The 26,470-nt window shown below is 39.3% G+C and overlaps 1 protein-coding gene across 12 annotated transcripts in view; it reads right to left on the minus strand.

Annotated features, from left to right (window-relative positions):
• Positions 1 to 26,470, minus strand: part of ryr2a (ryanodine receptor 2a (cardiac)) — a 171,749-nt gene that overhangs the window by 144,419 nt on the left and 860 nt on the right. The gene's annotated exons all lie outside the window — the stretch shown is intronic.

Raw genomic sequence — 26,470 nt, forward strand, 5'->3', positions numbered from 1 at the left:
TTGCCAGCTGTGTTTTCCCACATTAAACACACCTTCCCATTCGGCTCACAGCTGTGCTATAGAGACCGGATAGGCAGAGCATCTGCATGGAGCCTGCCCTTAGGACATTAACCCTGCCGCTCTCTCTAGCCCTAGCTAGAAAAAATGGCTCCCAAGTACAACCCAAGAAGAGCAGCAGCCGACTGGCCAGGAGGGACTGCAACAGCCGAAGAAGGTGGCGTGTTTACTGGGGAAACTACAGATAACAGTCCCTGGTTTTAGCACTGCCACTAAGTGTCCGAGTACAAGCCCGACAATTCCTCCTAAGGAGAGGATGTCACTTGACACTCAAGTATGAGCACTTCTAAATAGTCTTTTTTGATAGGTTCTTTAACCCTCAAGAGTCAACAGACGCACCAGTGTCTCCAAATCACATGACCGAAATAAGAAGACGTAGCAGCAAGATGCCGCCTCACTGAGTCTCCGTTTCAACTTGTGTCTGACTTTTCTCGGCAAAGTGTCCACAAGCAGGAGGTGCTTGCAAGCAAAAGAACACGTGACACACCCTTTCCTATTGGTGAAAAATGCACCACATCAATCACAACATTTTATGGCAATGCATGTGATTTGGTTGCTGAGGAAGAGGAGAAAGATGTGGGAGTGAGGGTGGCGAAAGAGAGACAGCGTTAGTGTTAGTGATAGCAAGTTTTGAGAGTTGAGAGATTTGTGACATTTAGCGTGTTTGGAGTGTATAGTTAGTGTGTTGTGTAGCGTGTAGTCGTTTTCTTGTTTTGTGTCAAAACAATGAGGTGACTACTGAATGTGGAGCAGGCAGTGCAGCTCCTCCTTGAGCTAATGCAAATAGTTGTATACAAATGTGTACATTTCAAAAAACCTATGTACAAATTCGGCAAAAAACTATTTATATTTGCATTCTAAGTTATATAAATGCTTTGTTAAACATGTTTGTGGTTTTCACAGTAAAAAATCTAACTTTTTCCTACTCTGATTTTATGTTTTTTTGTGTTATTTTAAGTCCAGTGTAAAAAGTCCAAAAAGAAAAAACTAACTGTAAAGTCACACATGTGAGGTTGTGCTGAAAAAAATACACGAAACAAGGCAAGGTAAACCGTTTTAAGGTGAAATATAAAGGTAAAATAAAAAGTGGTCAAAGCAGCCAGTTTTACCCTGGACCTCAGTGAATTGGCAAATTACATAATTTCTGTCATCACTTTTAAAGCATCTTCAAACACACAGACAGTGGTGCTGCTCGACACACATTCTTAGGCATTTATATGAGCCTATTCAAGAGCACATTGCGCAGCAGAATTTTTTCATGACGTGAATAAAAGGGACACCATTGCTATTTTGAAATATACAGTGTGACTGGGTTACTGTCCAACCCTATCCCCCGGATTCCCATGTATCCACATGTTTGTTGTTTTAAGATGTAGTGGCTCTGAAGCTTCTAGGGGGCACCGGCAGAGCTTATCAATGGCTGAGGGCAAGTAGCACAGCTCAAGACAGGATGGCTATATAGCAGGTGATTAAAACTTCCCAGAACATCAGTGGTACCTATCTAAGCAACATCAGTGATCTCAGTGAAGTGAGGTCTCTGCCCAGAGCTCAAAGTATACTTAAAAGACAACATACAGAGGTATCCACTGCCATGCCACCAGACTATAGAGCAGCTTTTTTCCTCAGGCTGTGAGACTCCTGAACTCATCCTCGACACTCCACAATAAAAAATAAAAAAAGATTTTTGGGTAGCATAAAGGAGCTACACGGTACCAACCCTGTATTGTAAATTGACCATTAAATATACCTTAAGAGGTAAATTTTTTTTTTAAATTTTAAAAAATCCTACAAGGAGAGCTCAACAGCTACCAAAAATATTTGTCAGTGTTTTGTCATACTGTCAGGGATGTAATTGCAGAACTCCCCGAAAAAAACACTGTGATATTATTTTAGGGCCATATCACAACCCCGAATTTCAGGAGTCTAACACAATTCAAATTAAAATATGAACACTAATCAAATGCTGCATTTACTCATTGAATGGGTGTTCTGTTTTAATAAATGTTTTGGCTATCATGCCTGAAACAAGACGCTTTTGTTACATCTGATGAACAATAGAAATCTGCTTACACTATTAGAGGCAATGCCTCACAAAGACAGGAAGTAAAACAGCCGCCAGCACACAAAATGAGAGAGTCTTACAAAATTAAACAGGAAATAACAAAACTAGAACATCAAACCATTAAACACACAGTGATACAGATAGAGTCTTGTATATAGTACACACACACACACACACACACACACACACACACACACACAGTCAGTAGAAAGCCGATTAAGTGCTTGTTTGTGATGCAATGAAACATTAATAACCACAAGGAGAGAAATTCACTAAATATAACAAAGACTGATTCTAGTCTAGACACAGATTGCAGACTAGAAAATACAAAACAGCTTGCGTGATGCCTTTGCCCAGTGGCTCAGCAGAAGGGAGGTGCAACTGAAGACACACAATAGTATCAGATGCCTTGGAGTGTAAATGTCAAAAGAGAAAGGGAGAGAAAAATGTAAATGTAAATGTATTTGTTTGTGTGCATCAGAATATTTCATAATTAGTACATACAACGATCAGGCATAATATTATGTCCACCTGCCGAATATTGGTTAGTGGTAGTAAAAAATAAGTTCCGAATGAGATGTCAGCAATATGTTTCAAACAAGCTAGGACAGGGGCAACAAAAGACTGGGAAGGTTGTGCAATGTCCAAAAAATAACATCATGTGACATCATGTGTGGTTGTGGTAGCTGCTTGTCATCACATGCTATTAGCTTGTCAACAGCGTGTATTTTATTTTAGCTGTTATCTCCACGATAAACAGTACCCAACAATATAGTGGTTAAATGTTTAAGCAATGTCATCTCAACTAATGCAACATTTCAAACAGTGAAGCATCAGTTGTAATAATAATAACTCAATGTAGGGCTGGGCGATAAAACAATATCGATCATTTTCACAATAACATTTTCCACGAGCTGACACGCGTAAATTAGCAGCTCGACTAGCGAAACCGAGTGAGAGAAAACCGACAAAGACGAAGAAATTGAACCACAGAAAGGTCATACCACTTAAGTCTGACAAATGACAGACCAGCTTTAGGTGCAAAATGTGTCAGCCACAACCCTCGTCCACCATCTCAACAGGTACCGTCCCAAACAGAAATCAGAGAGCATCAGTTTGAGCTATCATGCTAGCGTCAACCTCCCCACTAGTAGCCAACAGACCAGCCCCACAGCTTCTACCAGTCAAACTTCACTTCGACAACCAACAATTGCGGCTGCTTTTTCAGACCATTGCCCCATATGAGAAAAAAACGACACAATACAAAGACATAACAAGCGCAATTATGTATTGTACCGCTAAAGATATGGTGCCTATAAGCACAGTTTAAAAACAGTGCTTCAAGAAGCTAATGACTGTCATGGGTGCTAAGTACACTCTGCCAAACATCAGTCCCTCAGCTGTACGCAGAGTGGAGGGTAAAGGTGGAGGAGCAGCTCAGAGATGAACTTCACAGTTCCCACTGCCTCAAAAAGGCCAAAACCATCCTACAGGACTCTTCACACCTCGGTCACACACTGTTCAAACTACTCCCGTCAGGCAGGAGATACAGGTCCATGAAAACTAGAACAAACAGACTACAAAACAGTTTTTTATCCAACTGCCACAAGTGCATTGAATAGTGCTACTAAGGCATAGTTCTCACCACTTATCTTTGTCAAAAGGGCTATGTGCAATGTTTGAATGTGGATGTATGTATGGGTGTGTCTCCTGAGTGTTTTTAGCATTAATATGCATGCAGTAGTTTTTATTTATTTATGTATCTATTCATGCATATACTACCTAAAATAGATGTTTTGCACTGAATAGGGACTGCACTTAATTTCGCTGTATCTGTTACAATGACAATAAAATACATTCTGTTCTATTCTATTCTATTCTATTCCATGTGGTCTGGTCGCATGTCCGAAACACAACAGGTCTTGCAGAACAGGAGGCTAATGAAGCTGAACTGAACAACTATCTGCAAGCTCAAGAATGTGCAGTATTCACAGGATACAGTAGCATAATCATCCTCAACATTTAACTTGTTATTATTTTCTTTAATCAATGCTCAGTTCAGTGTACTACTTCTAAAATGTTTGAGACACATTTGAAACAAGCGATTTGTTGTACATATTTATCATTTTACTTATTCAGTGTTTAACATAAAGCCATTTGGTTGGTTGGTTCTGTTGAATGTTTGTCATCTAGTATCTGACAATAAATAAATGTATTTTATAAACCATAATTGACCTTCTGGTTTGTTTTGGGTTCTGTCCCAAGAAGAATACTCTTAAAACTGTAAATTCAACATAATTATTATTGTTAAATATACATGTGATAATTGTCGAAATCAATCATTATAAAAAAAGCATATCGTGATAACACTTTGGGCCATATCACCCAGCCCTAACTCAATGATGACATTGTGCTGACTACCAGGATCAAAGTATGGAGTTGCATGATCATGATCAAAGGTAACCAGTCCTGCACCAAATCAACTTCAATGATGTGCTATTTTTTGGCTTCTTTTTTTATGTGACAGCCATAGTGACATATCCAAAAACTCTTTGTCCAGCTGTGTTTTGCAAGTGGGTGAGAGCAGTCAACCACATAGCAGCCTGACTGAAACATTAACTGCACAGTATCCACACATATGGTGACACTGGTATCTAATCATCAGGCTGCACTCAGGTGAAGGCTAAATGAGGCTTGCCCAGTCCGTTTATTATTTTGTTGAAATGTTCATCTTTGTATCTCTTTAGCTGTACCTCTCTCTATATTTACATACATATATACATGTGTATCTCTTTACTTCTTACTGCAGTCTATAGAGAACACAGTCATGCATATGTATATCTGCATCGTTAGGCAGAAACAGCTATTGGCAGCTTGTACCCAAGAAAATAATGTACTGGCAGGTCTGTTTGTGTATTGGCAACCTTCCACAATTATCATCACCGTTCTATGACCCTGTGAGTGAGAGTGTGTGTGTGTGTGTGTGTGTGTGTGTGTGTGTGTTTGGTGGAATGATGCCTTGCCTTGATAATTTATTGTTTTCAGTTTAACAGTTGAAGTAGATGAGAATGAAACACGTTTTTTTCTTATAACATGATGTAAATGAAATTTAAAAGTCTATCTCATGAGAGTGTCTGTAATTACAGCTAAAACTGCCTAAAATGAGTCAAAGAACAGATTATCTGACTCAAGATTAATGGCCATATACCTTTTACCCAGGTTCTTTTTCCCCACAGCAGCAGCAGCAGTTACCACTGCAGAGCCCCATGCTGCTGTTTTGTCTCAGCACTATCATATATGGGACACTTCACATGACGTTAGACTTAACAGAGTTTTCTGGTGTCTTTGAGAGGCCGCGGCCAGCCTCTGGGACCCGAGCAAAATACAGCACTGCTGCAGCAACCTGTCTGTGTGTGTTGGTTTTATGCCATAGGTAGGTCTCCTAGAAATAGGCTGCCTATGCAGCCAGCCACCCATCTACACACACATCAGCCATGATGTACGAGACACTGCACAGAGCCCATTATTCAAACTCTGTGCATGTTCCCTCCTGATACACACACACACACACACACACGCACACACACACACACACACACACACACACACACACACACAATCACACACACACACACACACAATCACATGCTCACCTGCTCACCTGCTCACAGTATGTAGGTTGCTGCGACAACTGCTGAGGGTCACAGCACCGAAAAAAGAAAAACTTTATCCTACTTTTCCCTGACTTAAGAAGCAGGACAACAAGGAGCACATCCATTTTACATTCAGTTGAATACAGTACAAAGATGATATGTTCACAGAGATAAACTGTTTTGCTTTTTTGTAAATATACATTCATTCAGAATTTGATGCCAACATGTTTCAGCACCAGCTGGTAAAGGGGCAACAAAAGACTGGGAAAGTTGTGGAATGCTTAGAAAACACATCCCATAGGTAAACACATTCTGTAGTAACAGGTGAGAGAATCATGGGTGGGTATGAAAGGGGCATCCACAAGCAAGGATGGAACAACGATGACCAAATTATGAAGTGTGGCCAAATAGTCCAACAGTTGATTTCACTGCTAACAATACATAATATCACTTTAAAGAAATACAAAATTCAGAGAATCTTAGCATAAAAGCAAAGACAAAAACCAATGCCTGTGACCTTTAATCTCATATTAAAGAAAACGCTTGTATAAAAAATATTACTACATGGGTTAAGGATCACTTCAGGAAACTGTTGTCAATAAACACAGTTCATCACTGCATCACTGCTGTCTAAAAGTTAAAACCATCATGCAAAGCGAAAGCCATATATTAACAACATCCAGAGACGTTGCTGACTTCTCTGGGCCCAAGCTCATCTGAGATGAAGTGAAACACGGTGGAAAAGTGTGCTGTGGTCCAATGATTCTACATTTCAAATTGTGCTTGGAAATCAGGCACATCGTGATTCCAGAAAATATCCACAAACACACACACACACACACACACAGTGGTTTGTGGTTACGGTGTAGGGACTGCATCGTTGAGTGACTGCAGTGAGAGAAAAACAGTGTGACTTCGCAATTGTATGTCATGGTTCCTCAGTCACAGAGCCTCCTCTCATCTGCTCTGTGCTTTCATCTCTTTTCATTTTTCTCCCTCCTCTCCCCACTTCTCCTCAGCTCCACTCCTCTCTTCCCATCTACGCTGCACTAGAACATTCCGCTATGATCAATCAGATTACATAAGAGCACTGCAGTGAGTAGCAGCGAGGAAGAAACGATGCTACGGAGAAGTGAGGTGTGCCATGCGATCATCTTTTACACTACAGCTCTCAGCTCTCTCTCTTTCCATCACCAAACTCCTGGTCCTCCCCGCAAGTGTCCACACTTCAGGGAGGGTCATACAAAGGGGGTTTCTTCAATTGTACAAAGTGAAAGTGCATTTAGCAGCTTGGAGAAAAAGAAACTGGAAGATTAGGGTTAGGGTTCTACTCTGGAGCACAGAAAGCCTTTAAAATATCTAGAGAGCTGATGGAGCTGTTGCCTAATATGTCACTCAGCAGTTACCAATCCAGGTGGTGGGGAAGACACTTGTACACACATCTCAATGCGTGCTAATACAGTGATGAAGGGCATGACCGCAGGCATGACCATGTTCAGGTGTTATTCCAATGTATAATTCAAGGAGTACAAAATCATTAAATGTATGCTGGACTTGTACAGAATAGTTCAACGCGTCATTCATAACGGTGACATGTGAAATTTTTATCAACACATTATTGGCTTGCGGTTTCGTTTTTTGTTTTTTGCATAATCCATTCTGTTTAAACCGAGCATTTCTACACAGTTGAAGTTGAAGATTTGGCTACACTGATATTAGTATCAGCATTGGCTGCTTGGGATTGTTACTGACTTAAACATTTGCAGTAGCTTCAGAGCAGTTTTAGGTCAACAAAAGCAAAAAAACGCACAGGCGCTTCAAGTCTAGCGTTCTCTAGTAATTTCTAGGGGTGTGCCAAAATATCGATACAACGATATATCGCGATATTTCGTCTTGAGGTACGTTATCGATACACTGGTGCCAAATATCGATATTTAAAAATGTAAAAAACCACCACCACCCCTCTTCGGAGGACAGCTTTATTTTTATTCAAACATAGGTATACAACCAAATAAAATGTAGAAAATGGTTTAAGTAGCTCTGAAACCCACACATATTTTATATTTAATGATAGTTGTAGTCAGTGTGTGTGTTAAGAAGAGACACTGTGCAATATAATCTTCGTTTACTTGGCTGTCATTCATGTGAAATTAATTGACAATGTTTTGTAATTCCTGTGAAATGGATTCAGTGCAGTCAATAAATTCTGAATTTCTTCAGTGACACAGATATCGCGATGTATCGTGGATAAAATTTCTTGCAATATATCGATTATCGCAGAATCGCTGTATCGTGATATTATCATTATCGTGGGCAAAATATCATGATAGTATCGTATCACGAGGTACCTGGTGATACCCAGCCCTAATCATTTCTGTTGAAAAAATATACATGGTACATTTTCCCAGTAGAACATTGCACTGTAACAAGATCTAGGATTTAAGATTAAAGATTGGCTTCATTTATGCCACAACGGGGAAATTCACTTGTTACAACAGCTCGAGCTGCAGCAAGTATGGGAAAAAGAATCAGAAAACTATACATAAAGTTAAATAAATAAAATAAAAAACAAGATATTTACAAAAAAATAATAAGACATTTACAAAAAAAACAAACAATCTGGATCTGAGAGTCTGCTGCTGACAGAGCTGCTCAAGGCTTCCACAGTCTGGTGCAGGGGGTGAGAGGTGCTATCCATGATTGACATCAGCTTGGCTAACATCCTCCTCTCACCCACTCACCCACCACCTCAACAACATCAATGTTATTTACTTCACCTCTCAGTGGTTTGTTGTGGCTGATCGGTGTATGTCTATGGCTGTAATTTAGTGATATTAACGACCATTCTCCAGATCTAAGGGGACATGCTTATTTAGCACAGGCATTACCATTCCCTCTTAAATCTTTTTGCAACCACAAATCTGTCAAAAAAAGTTGGAATGGGATTTTTTTTTTGCATATCCATCAGTCCTACAACATAATAACATAATAATGCAACAGTATTTCCACTGTTTGGATGCTACAGTTTTATTTGTACAAACCTGTAACATAATCGAATTGAAAGAAAACTTCCTTGAAAATTTAAATTGTTTCATTCTCTTGATATGATATTGTTTCCTTGAAAAATCCACTTTACTATCTTTAATATTTTGTAAGATGTAGGTTGTGGAGTTAATGAATTGTATTGCATTATACCGAGTATTGTTTTCTTAGCCTTTTCTCATTGATATGAATGGAACAGAATAACAGAAATAACTGTTAATATGCTGAAATACAGTTCAACAGCACCACAGATGATCATACAGCTAAACCACCACTGCTCTTAAAGGGTTTCAACATGGATTCATTACAGGACTGTTGTGTAAGACTACGTCAAGTTAACTGGCAACAGATCATTTCATTTCATTTGTTAGCTGAATGTGGACTGGAATATTGTGGAGATACTGTATTTGAGACTGAAGTGTGAGCTCTACACTTTAAGTTGGAAATAACTGCAGGCTACATTCTGTCAAATGGTGATTAATTTTATGTGAGCTGTGTTTTGACACAGACATATATACTAGATATCAGGACTGATGGACTCTGGGGAGCAAATCTGGAGAAAACCATTCAGTCTGAGGGACTGTAAAATTGGTATAAAGGTAAATCTAAGCCTGAAAATGAGCCCGACCATGCTAGTCTAAAGGCATGGTACCTTAGGTCAGGCCTATTTACACCTACTTTATCTGGTTTACTAAAATAAGTCTGGCTAGAGAGAAATCTTGGTTAATTTAAGAATGAATTCTTTAATTGTTTAGTTGTTGCCTAGACTGCCAAAGGTGAAGATCACTGTCACTGTGGGACAGAATGCTGAAATTCAGACTCATGCCTCATCCTCTGTCTCTCTTTTCATCCTTTGAACCTGTTAAATGTCACCTTCAAAGCCTGCTTGACTTTTAAGGGACATGCCCCGCAGTATACACACAGTCCTCTTCAACAGTAGCAGCACTGCTATCGCTCACCTTCTGACCCATAAATCAGCCATCTTCCTGTATTTCTCATTTCATTCCTTTATTTCTTTGACAAACAATTTTGCCAAATAACCAGGATAAATGACTGTACATCACACACATCTCTGTGTGTGTGGATGTGTGTGTGTGTGTGTGTGTGTGTTATGATTTTTATTGATGTTGTTGGTATTATGTATAAAGGCAAACATGGGGCAGAAACAGAACTTCAGTTTTTAGTGGTAAAAAGATCTGGGGTCTTTATAAAACTCTGCAGAGAATCAGCGCTGAGGGCTCTATCTTCTGCTTGGCACAAAGTTACCAAAGATCATTGTTGGATACAGCCCAACGCAGTTTTTCAAGCCCAGCGTCCAAAATGTAATTGTGAGAAGCTGCTTCCCGTTATTTTAAACATTTCCATGCACACAGTAATGTCAGTCAAACTCTCCAAAGGAAACAGAATACAACGTTTAGCTTCTGAAATACATATGTTTTGACAGAATCTCAGGATTTATCAGGACAGCTGCTTTACGCCAAACTACTTTAGTGTATGAGTGTAGACGGTGTGTGTGACCTTTCGGTGTGTAGAAGAACACAGACCATTATTTAACATTGAAATACGAACTGTGCTCCCTGCTGCTGGAGGATCACTGCAGGTAATTAATATTTTCACTTATTATGGATGTATTTCACCCATCTCCCGTTATTGATCAGGATGATACTTACTGTGACCCGTCCCACCTGATCATCGTACTGACATCCACGCACACACACAGGGATGCACACCAGCGCTTCTCCTCAGTTTAATATCAGTGTATTTTTTCATATGCAGTCAAACAGAGTTGTTGATGTGACAGATGATTGTGAAATGGTGGGGCAGAAGGTCCAGCAGGATCACATCACATCCTCTCCATCAGCGAAGATGAGTGCCGCTGTTAAATATGTGCCAGGTCCTGGCACCATGCCTCTTCAAAGGAATGGGACCTGACACTAGGATTGGTTTAATTTATGTTCCACCCAAAACGCACCCATGACTAATTCTAATTGGTGGTAGCCACCCACAGTCAATGGTGTTCACTGGAGTGATTTTACACAACTAGGCTATATGAAAACCTTAAATCTTACTTATGGTATACAGTACTTGTACAGTATTCATAAATTAATGATATCTGATGTAATCTTGGATTTCTACAACTGATGATGATAATTATAGTTAAGTTAAGTTATCCAACAGTCCGGCCCTTTCTGCTGTACTCTGGGGGTGAGAATGTGTTAGTGAGACAGCAGTGAGGAAATATTGATTTCAGATTTGAGTTGGCTGAGATCTTTTACATTCAAAATGTGTTTATGGAACAGTCATGCTTCATTACAAGTGCGAGTACAAGAGTTGCGACTTCACTGAGCGGACTGTGTTTGCTCTCAGCGATGGGGGTACCAGTTGGCCAGCTGATGTAGTAAAGCAAAGTGCTCTCGCTGGGGCGTGAGGTCGGACCAGTGTTTGGAGGAAGACGGGTGCAGTTCTGTTGACGGCCTTGAAGGCCAGCACCATCGTCCTGAATCTGATGTGGACACTAGATCTGGAAACTTGTAATATAGTGGATTACATCGTTATTGAATCTGTTTTATTAACAAGGAACAATGACCTGTTCTGAACTGACCACGATTACTTCTGTTGCTCGTCCAATTAATTGTCAAATGCTACTCTTACAAACCATTAATGTTCGTGCATATTGCCGGGGAACAGAGGATCCTAACGTGTGCAATTTCATTTCATGAATGGGTCGATAGTTTTGTGACTGGATTATTTGGAAGAGAGAGCAGTACAGTATGGTTAGTACAGTATGAAGTAAAGCAATGTTGCTTCAGTGTCCTATTCCTGTCATGGACGAGGTGATGGTGTTGCTTTATATATTCCAGAATAGATATACTGAAGAAAATGGGTCAGATGCGCGAGGTCTGGCTATGCAAGACTAGATATAACCAGAATGCCACAATTGTCAGCCTCCAGTAAAAATCTGCCTTTCCAACGTTTATCCTAACGAAGGTACCAAAAAAATTTAACATTAGCTTATATTTTCTAACCCTATCGCCAGAGTAACGTGTGGAAAGTATTTTAAAAGAGGAGAATTACTTTATCCAAAAAAATCTCTGGTGTAACATTAGTCTCTCTTAGTCTACATTGAAAAATGTGACATTAATTCAAGTGAGCACATTTATGTCTGCTGCATATCTAACATTTCCATACTTCAGTTACCTGTCTGTATTAGTTTGTTAACTTCAGATTAAGAGGGAGAGGGAGATTAAAAAGATTTAGATATTTTTATCAGAAGTGGCCTTCAACTGATGATGACTGTCTCAGCGTATCCTTCATGCAAAATGGTGACGGGCTGACCCTCTGTGATTGGTGGAGGCTGCGCAGCCATTGGCAACTATCAGAGCCAAGTTCAGCTGATAACAATAGTTTGGAAAAGGTCCTGATAAATCCACCAAACTGCTTAATCAGTCGACCTCTAATCCACACTACAGGGAAACAGAAGACAACTCTCATTATAACATGGCTGTAGGCATTTCAACAGGCCATTCTGTGATACAAAATATATTTCAAGACAGCCATCTACAATACGACAGTTTCTGTCTAGCTGTGGAGGAAAACATAACCAGAAATAGCTAAAGAAGTTATTTTCTGCTTTTCAAAGGCAGAAATCAAAGCACAGCCTGTGTGTATCTGTGAGAAGAGCTTTCACTTTTACAGAGGTGAACAGAAACAGTTCATACTTAAATATATGGTCTATATTTGGCTTTTTTTACACGCACAACACTTGCTCTAACATTTAAATTTCAAACAATCATGGCAAAAAGCTGAACTGGGAGAAAGAAAAAGGAATTCAGGGATAGCACGTATAAGCCGCTGCTTCAGTGTCATCACACAACATGTTATCCTTCCACTGCTACTGCTGCAAATGTATTAAGAAAAACACAACCTCAAGTTTTACCTTAAGAGTAAGATTATTTTAAGCATGGACACCCATGTTTTGTAGAGACAGCTGTTAAGCCCTGTGATTAATATATGCTAATTTTGCATGGTGTATTCTCATGTCTGATTTAGCACCCTTGTAAAGTTTACATTAAGTCTTGATTAGCCAATAAATCGATTAGAAAAAAAAAAAATTGCACCTATTTAGATAACTCAGTGTTCCCACACATTGATTAATGGGTGGCGGTGCGCCACAGAATCAACACCAACCGCCACACATATGGCGTTTGTTTTTTTTTTGTTTCTGTTAAAGTTACTTAAAAACGCAGCGTATTCATTCAGCTGCATTTCCTTTCCTCTCCCTCCGTCTCTCTGTCACTGACACCTCTCACACACAGCCCTTCTCCTCCATGCACACTGGTATGTCTCCATGAAAACGAGATAATCCGTTTCATATCTGACTAAAGCTGATAGATTAACTAATGAAAATCATGTCCAACTAAAGGATAAAACACCATCACTTAAACAGAAATGCTTCATGAGATGTAACGTAATCCATTTCTGAAAAAGGTTCAGGCCTGCTGGAGGAGTTACTGTACCGATTGATGGTCATTTGACCTGTATATTGTGATCCATCTTAAAGCCAAAAGAATGGTGCACTGCACCCTGCTTGCCATGAGCACGAACACACACATACACGCACACACGCATGCACACACACACACACACATGCACACACACACACACAAAATGCAGAGTGTTTGGTTGATGGATCGTCAGGGAATTGTGTGGCTCAGAAAGAGGACATAACATTTATGAAACTAGGAGGGAAGTCATTAAAATTTCATATTGCGAAAAATGATGTGTGTGTGTGGTTCACTGACAGTTGATGGAGGACTATTGCTTTTTCTACAGCCATTTCTCCCCCTTACACAACGCCCCCTCACCCCACCCTGCACCACACAGGATGACTTCCACACTGAGGGACTTCCCACAACCGCTACCCTTCTCCTTTCACTGATTGTCTGTTCTGGAGTGAGCCTAAGGTGATGTGGAAATGTGGAAGAAAACAGGTATAACACTAAATGTTAGGCATTTTTTGTGACATGGGCAGACAATCTCTTAACATCCTGACAACAATCAATAAATCAAATGGTCTGAGATATAAATAAATACCAAAAATATGTTGTCTATGGCTGTGGCAGGCCTGTATTAAACCCATCCAATCATTGCATATGGGCCCAATGAAATGATTGGCCTGCCTACTTGCCTGTGTTCCTTCATCTCTGCCTGCCTGCGCATACTCTTTCCATGCTATTAGCGAGCTAGTCCCAAAGAATTAATAGAGAAAATGGCAGAATTTCACAATACTAACATACGAGCTAGAAGGCGGTGAGTCAAAACAATAGTCATGTTTGTTTATAATGTTAATAATGATAATATTAGGTGTTTTCTTGCGTCTGAATTGAGACATGAGGTTGTTGGATACGGTTAATCAAGACAACGGTGTGCTGCTTTCACAGCACACAGCTGCTGAAAGACAAAACGAGCCACTGCAGCTGCAACATACTGTAATTCAAGATCTAAACATGTAACATTAGTACAAAGCACTAATTCATAGCGTTGAGCCTGGGACATTGTCAAACTAAGGTATGTTTGTGATTAATATTTTAGCGTGTAGCAAACTAGCCGCTCACACACTTCTCCCTGCTGGCCATTGAGGACCTACAAGGCATGTCATGATCTTACCAAATGCCGCTGCAAGCCAATACCAGTGAATCAGAATGTTGTTGTATCTTTGGTAATGTTAAAGTAATCTATCAAACAAAGGTGCATTTATGCACTTAACAATTACTTAACTTGGTTATTCTGGTCTTTATTCTTTGACAGGTGGTAGGCTATTTCTTGTTTTGGGCTTTATGCTACTACTAATTAATTCACTATGTCACAATAGTTTCTATTTCAAATTGTCTTCTACTTAATTCAAATGATTTTGTTTTTGACTGGTTCTGGTCTGGTTCAACATGAGTGTTCTAAAATACATCAGAGTTTTTTAATCCATGTCCTTTTTTAAACCTGATTCATATGGATGTGTCATTACCAAGCTTCAGCAGAGCTTGATGATGAGATGATCATTTGAAAACAGGTGTGTTGGAGCAGGGAAACATATAAACCATGCAGGGCAGGGGCTTCCCAGGACCAGGATTGAAAAACACTGAACTAAATCACTGATTACCTTTCATGATGATGACGGTGCACAGGCACATTTGATGAATTAATGATATAGGAGCTATTTAAAGCCAAAGCTGTATGTGATGGTCAGTGTGTAAGGACGGCTGCTCTGTCCTCTGTGGCTGTTGGAAAACCTCACTGATGTAGCACGTGTATCTTTTCAGGCTGTGCTCCAGCATAAACCAATTCTCTGCTTGTTGCTGCTAATAAAGCATCCAAAAACATCTTTTATGCAAGTGAAAGTCACACAGGATCCAAAGAGATGAAAAGCAGTACCCCTATGACCTTATCCAAAAATACTGCAGAGACAAACAGTCCATTACTTGAGATGTTATTGGAACAGCTTGCATTGACAGTAGTACCCGTGGAGTTTTACCACTGATGCTATTTTTAATGCGAATACATCATGTACCTTCTAATCCACTGAGAAATGTGTTCTATAGATCAATGGTCCACTTCATGCAATTCCTCTGTCTTAATGTAGACAGATGTCATCAACCACTGGACCTGAACCAAAACAGTTTGTTGTCTTCTTCTTCAACAAGAGTCCTTATACCCCTTAAATCCCTTTTGTTGTTTCATTCTGCTGTGGCGTCTTTGTGTTGTGACGCACTGATCTGCTGTAACAGACTGGTATCTGCACAGATACAGATCACCTTTCAATAAATTGATACTCAGCGAGGATATCCACTATATTTTTATGTTTTGTGTTCTCCTTTATTCAATCAGTGCTGCTTCTACAGACAGCACTGGTTTTCATACTTTTCATTCATGTAATAAACTGTATATGGGGCCAGCACTGTTAATAAAAACTTGTTTTGCTCCACAGGCCGGTCAGCATGTCCTTACGTGGGGAACAGAGCTCCCTTGATGAATTTAGGACAGTGCTGAAGTGGCAGAATGGGTACAGTAAGTTTTATACCAACACAAACAAGCTCTGCATGACTGCTCCTAAACACAGTCAGAACGCTCTGAGCCAGTCCTCATTCTTACATATCGATGCAGCTAAGCTCTTCTAATGCAGTACCAAATAATATCACACAACAGCCACTTGTGATATTGGATCATTCACTGCTTTCAGGATTAACCTGGTTTCTGAGCGTAACTTGAATAAGAGATCTGGTTCCTTTCATCAGCTGAAGGAATGGTTAAATAACTGGGTAACGTTTCTTATAGGAGCACCTATGGTAAATAAAGGGGAAAACATCCTTGTGCGGCAGAATAAAAGCAAAGATCACCTATCACCTGTTAAGACTGCCTTCTCAAGAAAAAAAGATCTGTCATTGGTTTCAATGCCTCATAAAACCCAAGTTTCCCCCAGACAAGGACCTCTAGCAACCATGTGTTTCATAGAGCTAAAGTGATAAATCGCCTAGGCACATACTACAAAAATCGGTTAGGGCTGCACAATGTTATTCTCACCAGATAACTAAAATAGCTAATTCTAAAATGATTATTACTTAAGTATGCCCTGCCTGTTTAAAAAACTGATCAAGAATCATTTTGATTGGTGGTTCACAGTCCTGTGATGTGACCTTGTATAGGTATAACTGTATATGGTGGTTATTAGCAAACTTTTCTCCTAAAAATCCTGTGTTGTTTGGACTTTAGTGTTGTGAGAAATAACATGACCTTATTTAGCCTTAAAGACTTGTAAGAGGCAGTCAGGGTGAAGGAATGAGTTCATAAATAACGTTGTCACGATGTGTTCCTAACCATACTACTTTTTCTTTTTTTAATCCTGACCACAATTTAGGGCTGGGCAATAAATATATGACACACTACTGTCAAATGCGTACTAATAGTCGCCTCTACAATATTGCTACAATATCGCTATCGAACTAGTCCTAACATTTATGAGGTGCTTTTGAGAAGACTTCAAAATATCGAGGTGTGTATCGGATATCGCAATATGGCCTCAAAATAGCCCCACCAAAATGATTCTCCGCAGTAGGAGTTTATCTTAACAAAACCGTAATCTTTCCCTCACAAAGTACTTTATGTGTCTACACCTAACCAAGCCTAATGATGAGGGATCAGAAAATGGTCATGAATCATTTTTGTAATGGAGACTTCAACTGTTATGGAGAGTGTGGCATCAGATCAGAGAATGTTAATATGGGTCTTTGTCAAAGGCAAAATATTTCTCTTCTCTGTAATTATCATCATTTAATGCATTTTTTTAAATAGCACTTTATTTCAGGTCATTTTTAATAATGGTCTACGGGGTCTATGGTGTTTGATACCCAATAGCTAGATTATTAGGCGCCGTGTCCCATTAACTGACCCATAGTGGTTCTCCATTGGAATCCTTTCTACAGTCTGCATTTCTCTGTAACAGAGATTAAATGAACACAAACACATGACTGCTGCCATGCTGTTTGCTTTGTGCTGAGACATCAGCAGTCACCAGTAACCATGTATTGATCTGTATTCAAAGTGCACTTAACAGGGAGTGCTGCAGGATTAGAGGGAGGGGGGAGTGGAGGAAGATGAAAGGTAGGGATGGAACAGGAGCCAGAAGGGAAACAGCTACACAAGAGAAGGAAGAAAACAAAAAGCCCGGATGTACATTTGTTCAATTGCTGTCATTCTTAAGGGAGATGGAGGCAGTTGAGATATACTTAATTGGCAGCAGCAAATGGTTGTTGATAGGCAGCTGCGTTATTGGTAAAGCCAGGGGTGATGTAGTGAGAAGGTTAGGCTGATTTAAAAAAATTATGAGCTGTTGTTCACGTCCTATTAACTTCTGATAATCAAGATTCATCACAAACAAACCTCAAGATTTATCACAGTTAACATAATATTGATCCTGATCGCTAAAGTGTCTTTTTTAATGAAGATTCACCTAACATATTCAGTGTAAAGTGGACTACCTGGCAAGATGGGAAATGATAAGATTTCACTGATATCTGAAATATATCTGTCTCCTGTGCCTTCAAATTAGTTTTATTTACAATTACAAAGATGACCCTATTACCTGAATACAAGACACTGCATCTTAACCACTGACCTGTGGCTTCAATAGCTGACTATTATTTGCTATCTAATGTGGTGTTTGTGGAAAGTTTACCTTGTTGTTGCTCTGCATTGAATCCAGAGATACTGTTTTATTATGGCAAATAATTAGGTGGAGCGTAATGAATGCAGTACCAATGGTGGTAGAATGTTGTGAATTATCAATGATAGGAATTCAGAACTTTATTGAAACAGGCTCAAGCTGTATTAGAGAGACATTTCTGATTCTGTTAGCAATGATGCTTTTTCAAATTTTAGCAAGAATGATCTGTTCTTTATTCAATTAGTCATTTGGGTCTCATGTGAAGCAAAAAAAATTTGCTAGTTCCATCTTTTTACAATATTAGGATTGGCAGCTCCTTCCCTCGTATCCTAGTGTTACATTCTTTGACCTTGGCACTGTTTGTCGGACTTATTGCTTGTATCTGATAAAAAAAAATTGCCATCTCCTGACGTTTAATCACTTAATCAAGGAACAGTCTGGCAGATTAATTGGTAAAGGAAAATATTGTTACAGTATTTGGTATATTCATCATTACGACAATCACATTTAAACCAAATGATGCTTTCATTCATTAATTATTTCCAGTTCTGTCTAAATTTAAACTGCAAAAATGTATTATTACTTGTTAACTATAAAAATGTATTCCAAACTATTTTGAGAGTCGATTAATGTTTATGTAACTCATCAAATCAGTAAAAATCCTCTGACTTCAGCTGCTTTAATGTGATGAGGTGATTGTGGTGAACACACTGATCGACATTTTTCACTATTTTGACATTTTCTTAAATCATTAATTGAGCAGGGCGATATACACTTAAAATAATATTGCTCAATTTTAAGGGCTGTATCACAATACATGTTATACATCTTTATATGTTGAAATGTCCTCAAAAGCACATCATAAACGTTGGGAGTGGGCGACCAAATACCTGATATTAATTTTGTAATAAAATAGTAGGGATAAATATGACACAATATTAGACAATAGGCCTGCACGATATGAGGAAAATCTGCGATGTGCGATAACACTGTTCAATATTGCAATGTCGATATAACTTGCAATAAGTTAAAAAAATATTGAAGTTTGCATATTATTAACTATACAGTTAATGATGGCTAACCTTAGTTTTGAATTGTTCGTGTAGGTCTTTATGGTTGTATTGCAGGTGGTGATGGAGGTTGGTGTTTTTCCTCTAGAAGTTGCAACAACTGCTCGGCATGTTTTACACAGTACGTGTTTGTAACACGTCGGCTCTCCCGAATCCAAAATAAGTCCATATAGCAGAAGTGCTGTTTCTCTTCACCACAGGGTCTTCGTCGACCACATTTTCATGGCTTTTCTCTCCTCCCTCAGCCATCATAACCTGGCAATCACCACCAAACTGATGGCAATTAATTTTGTCATGGTAGCTAACGGCTAGCTGGGGCTTCATCTGATTGGCCCTTGTAATCCAGGGCTCCCTCTGATAGGCTAAATGTTGGCATGCTCAAGGTGCATGCATAGCGCATGTAAACAAAAAGATTTTTCTTATTCATTGCTTGTCAGGCAGTCTTTTGTGATGTGTTTATTGCACATGTTCATATCGCGATGACGTTGAACATTTTATTTATCGGGCAGCCCTATTATCCTGCGCTATTTCCTCCCAGCACAAATAAAAATGCAGTATGTTGATGTTATGAGAGCACAGAAGAGCATAAGCAAGTGGATAATCAGCCTCCAAAGGGAGCATTTTGGTTGCACTTACACAAACGCAGTCCTAAAAAACAGTACACCATGACGACTCTCCACACTAGCACCTGCTAAACCTGCTTACAATCACAATAATAGCAAACTGTATAAATAAATAATGCCGCCCGCAAGTTTGAGGAAGTATGATGGCTTGTATTGCCCCCCTATTCATTTGCAGTAACAACTGTGGCTGTAGTTTAGGCTGTAATTTAGAGAGTGAATTAATCTCTCCATAATGTTAGATGAACAGAGTGTCTAGATAAACAAAGTTTTTTCTCATTGAATGTAAACAGCTCAGTCAGACACGACGACGGCCTAAACTATTGCAAGTATTTTGCAGGGGACCCTGGACAGTCCAACACTGTAAGACCAAAACACTTATAGTATGGATCATGGATTTCTGATAACGTATTTTCATCTTGGATAACCTGCTCAGGTCATGTCTCTGTCGCCTTCCCCCTCTAGAATCCCATTAAGACTGTCCACGAGAGTGTATTTGTCCTTATTGCATGTCATTACATACGGCACTGATGCAAAGTAAAATGTTTTCCCTCATTTTCTGTGAAGAGGATAATCTTTACAGGATATCGGTCTGCACTAGTTAATAGTTTTCCTTTCCGGGTAGTGACATTGTATTTCTCTGTCTTGAATGAGTGTTGCTATGCTACTGCCTTTCGCTCTTGTCTCTGCCAATACCATTTGACTCTGATGAAGATGCAGTGTATGTCTAAACGTTAGTCACTTGCACCTAATGAAGTATTAAATGAAGCAGTCTCGGGTGCATTCCTGGGTTCAGTGCCAGTGAAGTGGCCCTCACATCCCGTCCTTGGAGCACTGTTCCACTACAGCTACAGCAATGCCACCTTTACAAAAAGACATTGTATTGACAACTTCAGCACTGCACAATACGTACTGACTAATGATAACGTTACAGCTGATTCTGTGGAAACTATGCATAAAAAATTTAATTGTGTACTTACGAATGAATACCACTATTACAATCTCATCTGATCTTTGACTGCTCAAGTCATTGTGATTGTCCTGAAATGGGCTGGGCTACTTATTGGCTAACATGCTTACTGTATTTTGTTTACAAAGCCTATAATAGTGGCAACCAGTACTGGAAATACCACAAATTCAATTTATCACCCGAAGCATCACCATCCAATTAAGGACACAGAGTGCTAGAAACACCAAAAACTAGACCCAATTCTTGGAACGAGCATCAAGGCACTTAGAGAAACACCTCCATCCCCCACATCAACCAGAACATTACTGTCTGCTTTCTCCAGCATTAATGGACCCATCACATGTGCCATCTTTTTTGTGATGGTTCAGGACATAGTACCAATAAACATAGTGGGTTACACCAACAACTAAATATTTCACACTGCAGGATTACTAAAGGATTTATACCAGAAGGACTGAAGAGTTAAGATTACTTTTGTATAACTGATTTACTTTAATAGATTGTCTCTTTGTTGCTCGCAAAATCCTTTAATATACTTTTAAGTGGTTATGAAACAGTCTCGATTTCATACGGATGCCTCTATACGAGCTACATAAGAGACTTGATACAATACAAGACTGTATAATTATTATAGTTACAGGTTCTGAATCTTTAATTAGGAAACTATAAATTAAAGGAGTTGTATAGCTCGACAGAAAGTGACTTAATTACACTGGCTCTTGTGAAAAAATTCTAGTGGGAGAGTGTGTATTTTCCAAGCAACAGACTGTGCACTTTTTTTTTCGGGATTACAGGCTGTTGGACAAATGGGCATCAAACTGCAAACAACATCAATTATGGCTCTTTCTATTATGAATTTTGAAGAAAGTTACTTAAAAATCTGTGACATCATCAAAGTGTAAACTCTATGGGGTTAAGCCAGCAGGGGAAACTCTACTGTGAATATTCAGTTAGAGGTTAGTGGAGGAAGATGTGCCAGGCAATTAACACAGTCAGACTGAATCAACAAACTTCACAAAATTAGCTTACATAATATTTAGTGGTGGCTTGTTATGGGAATTCAGTGGAAAACAAACATACTGTTCATTGAACCAGGTAGTCATGGTGGCGACCGTAGAGAAAGAAATGTCTCAATGGTAATGTTAAAGTGCAATATGAAGGCATATATATTCACCCCACCTTCCTACACTATTGGATGTTTTGTAATGCTCTGGACAGCAACAAATTATCAATGCTAGCTCTAATGATTGCTTTCTTAATGTGACCCTGAAATGTCAGTGATGAGAAAAGGCGTTAATTGGCTGTTTGAGCCCAGATTATTTTGCATCTATCGTGATATATCAAACTTGTAAGTTGTACCTGATAAGAAAAATATCCCGGTTAAAAAAGTCACTGCTTATATTAGCATCTGGGGGGCTTCGGAGTGTGCAAGAAGTTGAAAGCTAATTTGTAAAAAGGAAAGTCATTATGTCAATGTTCTTAAATTAGTTATTTTTCTATTATTTTTTTTTTAAGAACTGAATTAAATACTGTTCATAAAAAAATACAATCCTTGATGTTTTTGATTGTATTTTGTCTGTTTTTAATAACACTGCATTCAGATTGCAATAGCTAAAATACTCTCAGGCACGTTAAAGTGAAACTCTCACCAAAAAGCAACCAAGGCTTTATTTGTGATTGAATATGAGTCAAACCTTCGTGTAAATGCATAATTACGACAAAAGAGGCACTTTTAAGATTTACCGTAGTTTCCTTTTTTTAATGCGGTGCAGGGGCACTTTTGCGCTAGCATCAAAATCACTATTTTTAAAACACTAAGAAGGCTCGACACAACATTAAACTACTCACCATTGGAGCTGCATCTCCGGCGCCCCGCTGTCAAGGCAGACAAAAAGTGTCAATCCCTGAGTGCGACCTAACAGGCAGGAGAGTAATGGTGGACCATGACGGCGGCGCGCTGGAGGTGCTACTGCTAACGTGAGTTGTCCAAAAACGTTCTTTTTAGTAAACTCTTCGTACACAAAGAATGTTCTCAATGCTCGTGTTCATGTGTAGAGACCCTGGTGATACTACGAGCAAAGTTTCATGTTGTGCCGAGCCTTCTTAGTGTTTTAAAAATAGCGATTTTGATGCTAGCGTAAAAGTGCCCCTGCACCCCATTGAAAATTAGCTTGCCCGAAGACGAAACTACGGTAAATCTTAAAAGTGCCTCTTTCGTCGTAATTATGCTTTTACATGAAGGTTTGACTCATATTCAATCACAAATAAAGCCTCAGTTGCTTTTTGGTGAGAGTTTTACTTTAACTCTTATAAGCAGCATGCATTTTAAAACAGTGGATGATAACAGATGCCATCCCCCTTGTTAGCAAAATGACCAAAAGCATCTCCCTTGCATCCCCAATCTACATCTCTTAGTAGCAGAAAGAGTGAAGGAGCAAAGGCAGTGTTTCCCACACATTAATATATTTGTGGCGGTCCACCACAATATCAACATTGGTTGACACATATTGATTTTCTAATTTAGGAGCCGCACTCACTCAAGACTGCGCACCCGTCGGTGAATAGCATGATGTTATATACTCCGATACAGTGGATGGCGGTGTGGTTTTCAGTCCGCCGGTAAAACCAAGGAAGAGGAGGAGGACGACTATTTAACGCAGTTGGCTTGACTATAACTTCCTCTGCAAAGATGACGTCTGGCCTCATCATCGAGATCCAGCCCTTACAAAGAGCGCCGGGGCTTGAAGCCAGTTTTTGTCGTGGTCAAGCCGTGTAATTTGATCATCATGTGATGCACTGGGGACTTTTTCCCAAAAGCTAACCTTGCAGGAATTAGGCTTGCTGACAGGCTTTGCCAACAGACCAGCACATCACACTGCAAGCCATGGCTCAGAGGCCACCACATGCCGACATGGCGACTGGTGGCCTGTTGGGAGCCAGCCTGTATAGTAACCGCGAACGTGCACTGTAGTAGTTATGTCCTCACCTCAAATCATGTATAAAAATCTGTTGTAAGGATGTGTTTTTTAAAACACTGGTTTCCAATTGTCTTCTATCCATGTTCTGCTGTTTATCTGAGTCCTGAAGGCAGCACACTAAACACAGAAGCTTAAATATGATTTTCCACAGTCAAGTCGACATCTCTTTCTGGCACAACACCAAGAAACGCCAAGGCAAGGGAGGTAGTCATACCCTCCAGTATTTTCTGGGTGTGCCCCTTCCAGTCAGATATACACACAGTTAAGTGTCTTAGAGGCATCCTGATTAAACCTACATCCACTAACAAGCAGACATTTTACTTTAAGATCCTCCTGGAGGTCTGCGCAGAGACACTCTTTGAAGGAAACACTATAATGTAAAACTGCCATTATACATACACATTAAACTGACCACTTCTGTTAAGGAAAAGATTTTAGCTATGGCTGCCTTTTTATATTTCCCATGTGTTTCGTTACATCAAACTGACAAAAAGACAGACATTTATTCAGAGAATTATTTCATCATCGATTAATCTATAGATGATGTTCCCCATCGATCATTTGTCTATAAAATATCAGCAAACAGTTAAAAATGCCCATCACTAATTCCTAGCACCCAAGGTGGCATCTTCAGTTGAAATGTTTGTTTTTTTGACTGAAGGACCGACCACAATGATGACTGTGTAACCAAATAACAGCAGTGTGAGCATCCATATTCATGAAGGATCAAGCACTGTAAACAATGGCACCAAACAAGCGCTATGGACTCCAGCTGTGTCGCAGCTTAGTAAAATGGATATTGATGATATGGTAAATGGACTTGCATTTCTAGAGCGCTTTCCCTGCACTGACACACATTCATACACTGATGGCAGAGGCTGCCATGCAAGGTGCCTTCCCGCTCATCAGGAGCAATTTGGGGTTCAGTATCTTGCTCAAGGACACTTTGACGGCCCACTTGGTCCGGGGTTCAAGTCTGACCTGTGGCACTTTGGTGCATGGCATCCCCCTTACTCTATTCCCATTTCCTCTCATATCTCAAGCTACCCTATCAAATAAAGCCAAGGAAAAAGTCCAGAAAAACACTTTAAAAAACAGAGGAGTTGAGAGAATTCAGCACCCTGTTACGAGAGTTGTTGTCTTCTGAACACAAACTTGATATAAATCAGATGGATTCTGATTGGCATTCACTTGAGTTAGATTTTTTTAATATATATTTATAGCTATTTTCTATAGTTATTGTTATAGTTATTGTTCATGATATAGCCCTTGACAGTCCAAAACCCAAAGAGATTCAATTTACTATGACAGAGGACTTTAGGGGGACCCAAAATGACTAACCAATTATCAAAATGTTTTTTGTCTTGTTTTAAGGAAAAACAGCAGACATCTCAACTCAATCAGGATGATTATTAATTCAAACCCAAATTAACACAAAGGATCAACCAATATGTTTTTCTCAGGACCGATACCAACAATGGTTTTGAGTAATCAAGAACACTGACACACTGACATTTGGAATCAATATTCGTGATAGACGGATTAACAGTCCAACAGATTATCAGGGCCAACAATCACAATTTTTCTGATCATTGGTATCAATGTCTTTTGTGTCCTACTGCTGATAAAAACAATGCACTGCTTTGGCTCTGATGCAGCCACTTCTCTCTGTCTATAGTTACCACTCTGTGGTCTACCCCAATGCCCCGCCCACCACACTATCTGACTAATTACATTTAAAAAATAATAGCCTATCAACGCTGAATATCTGAATCTGCAAAGTAATGTGTGGTTAAGTTATCAATAAATGCAGTAGGAATGCAGTACACAGTAGCAGGAATGCTGACGTTTCTCCAAATTATATTCAAGTACAGTACTTGTGTAAAATGTACTTTGTTACAGTGCATGTCAATATTGATGTCAGTAACCAGTGTCCTTGATCACTAGCAATCTGTATCGTATCAGCCCTGAAAAAACAATACTGGTTGATCCCTAGCAGTGAAAAAAATCTTTGCGTTAAAATTTTGAATAACCAGTGATAGAATGTAACTTAGTATAATTTACTCAAGTACTGTGCTTTAGTACAATGCTGAGGTACTTAAAAATAGCAAATAACTGCTTACACATCAAGAGATAAAGGGCAACATTATCATTCTTTTGGATTTGTTTGTGTCCAGCTAATAAGACAAATGCCCACATCCAATATTAAAAATATCTTCGCTGCTCCATTACGTTCACCAGTTTATCTCTAACTTTTTCTGCCATTTGGCACTGGAAAGGTAGCGCGCTATAAGTTTGTCAGAGCCGGTTTAGTGAAAAAATCTGCCTGCTATAGATACCAGGTTGATGAGAGCAGTGAACCAAGACAGCAGTGCTGTGGGTATAAACCAAAAACCATGATACTAAAAAGCTGGGCAGAGCTGAGAGAAACTGCAGAGTTGGTGCTAATTCTCTGTGGGTTTGTCACTACGAGTGACCCCTCTCCTATTACACAGTGATCTTACACATCAATAATAATAGTTATAATAATTATCATAAATATGAAATCAAGTAATAATAATAATAATATTATAATAATGCTAAAATATTGATTGTTGGAGCTTTAAAATGCATTCTGCCTGAACATCTTAAAGCACACATAGACCCTAAATTCCCAAATTAATTTCCAGTGGAATAGTTTCACCTTGTTTCAAGGATTTTCTAGAATCAAGTCATTGCATTTTAAGAGCATTGCAGTAACCTCACTGCCACGATACTGATGCTGACAATTATAAAAACAAGGGAAATTGCAATGGTAACAATAGACT

Source organism: Sparus aurata, chromosome 20, assembly GCF_900880675.1.
Source record: "Sparus aurata chromosome 20, fSpaAur1.1, whole genome shotgun sequence".
Lineage (NCBI taxonomy): Eukaryota > Metazoa > Chordata > Actinopteri > Spariformes > Sparidae > Sparus > Sparus aurata.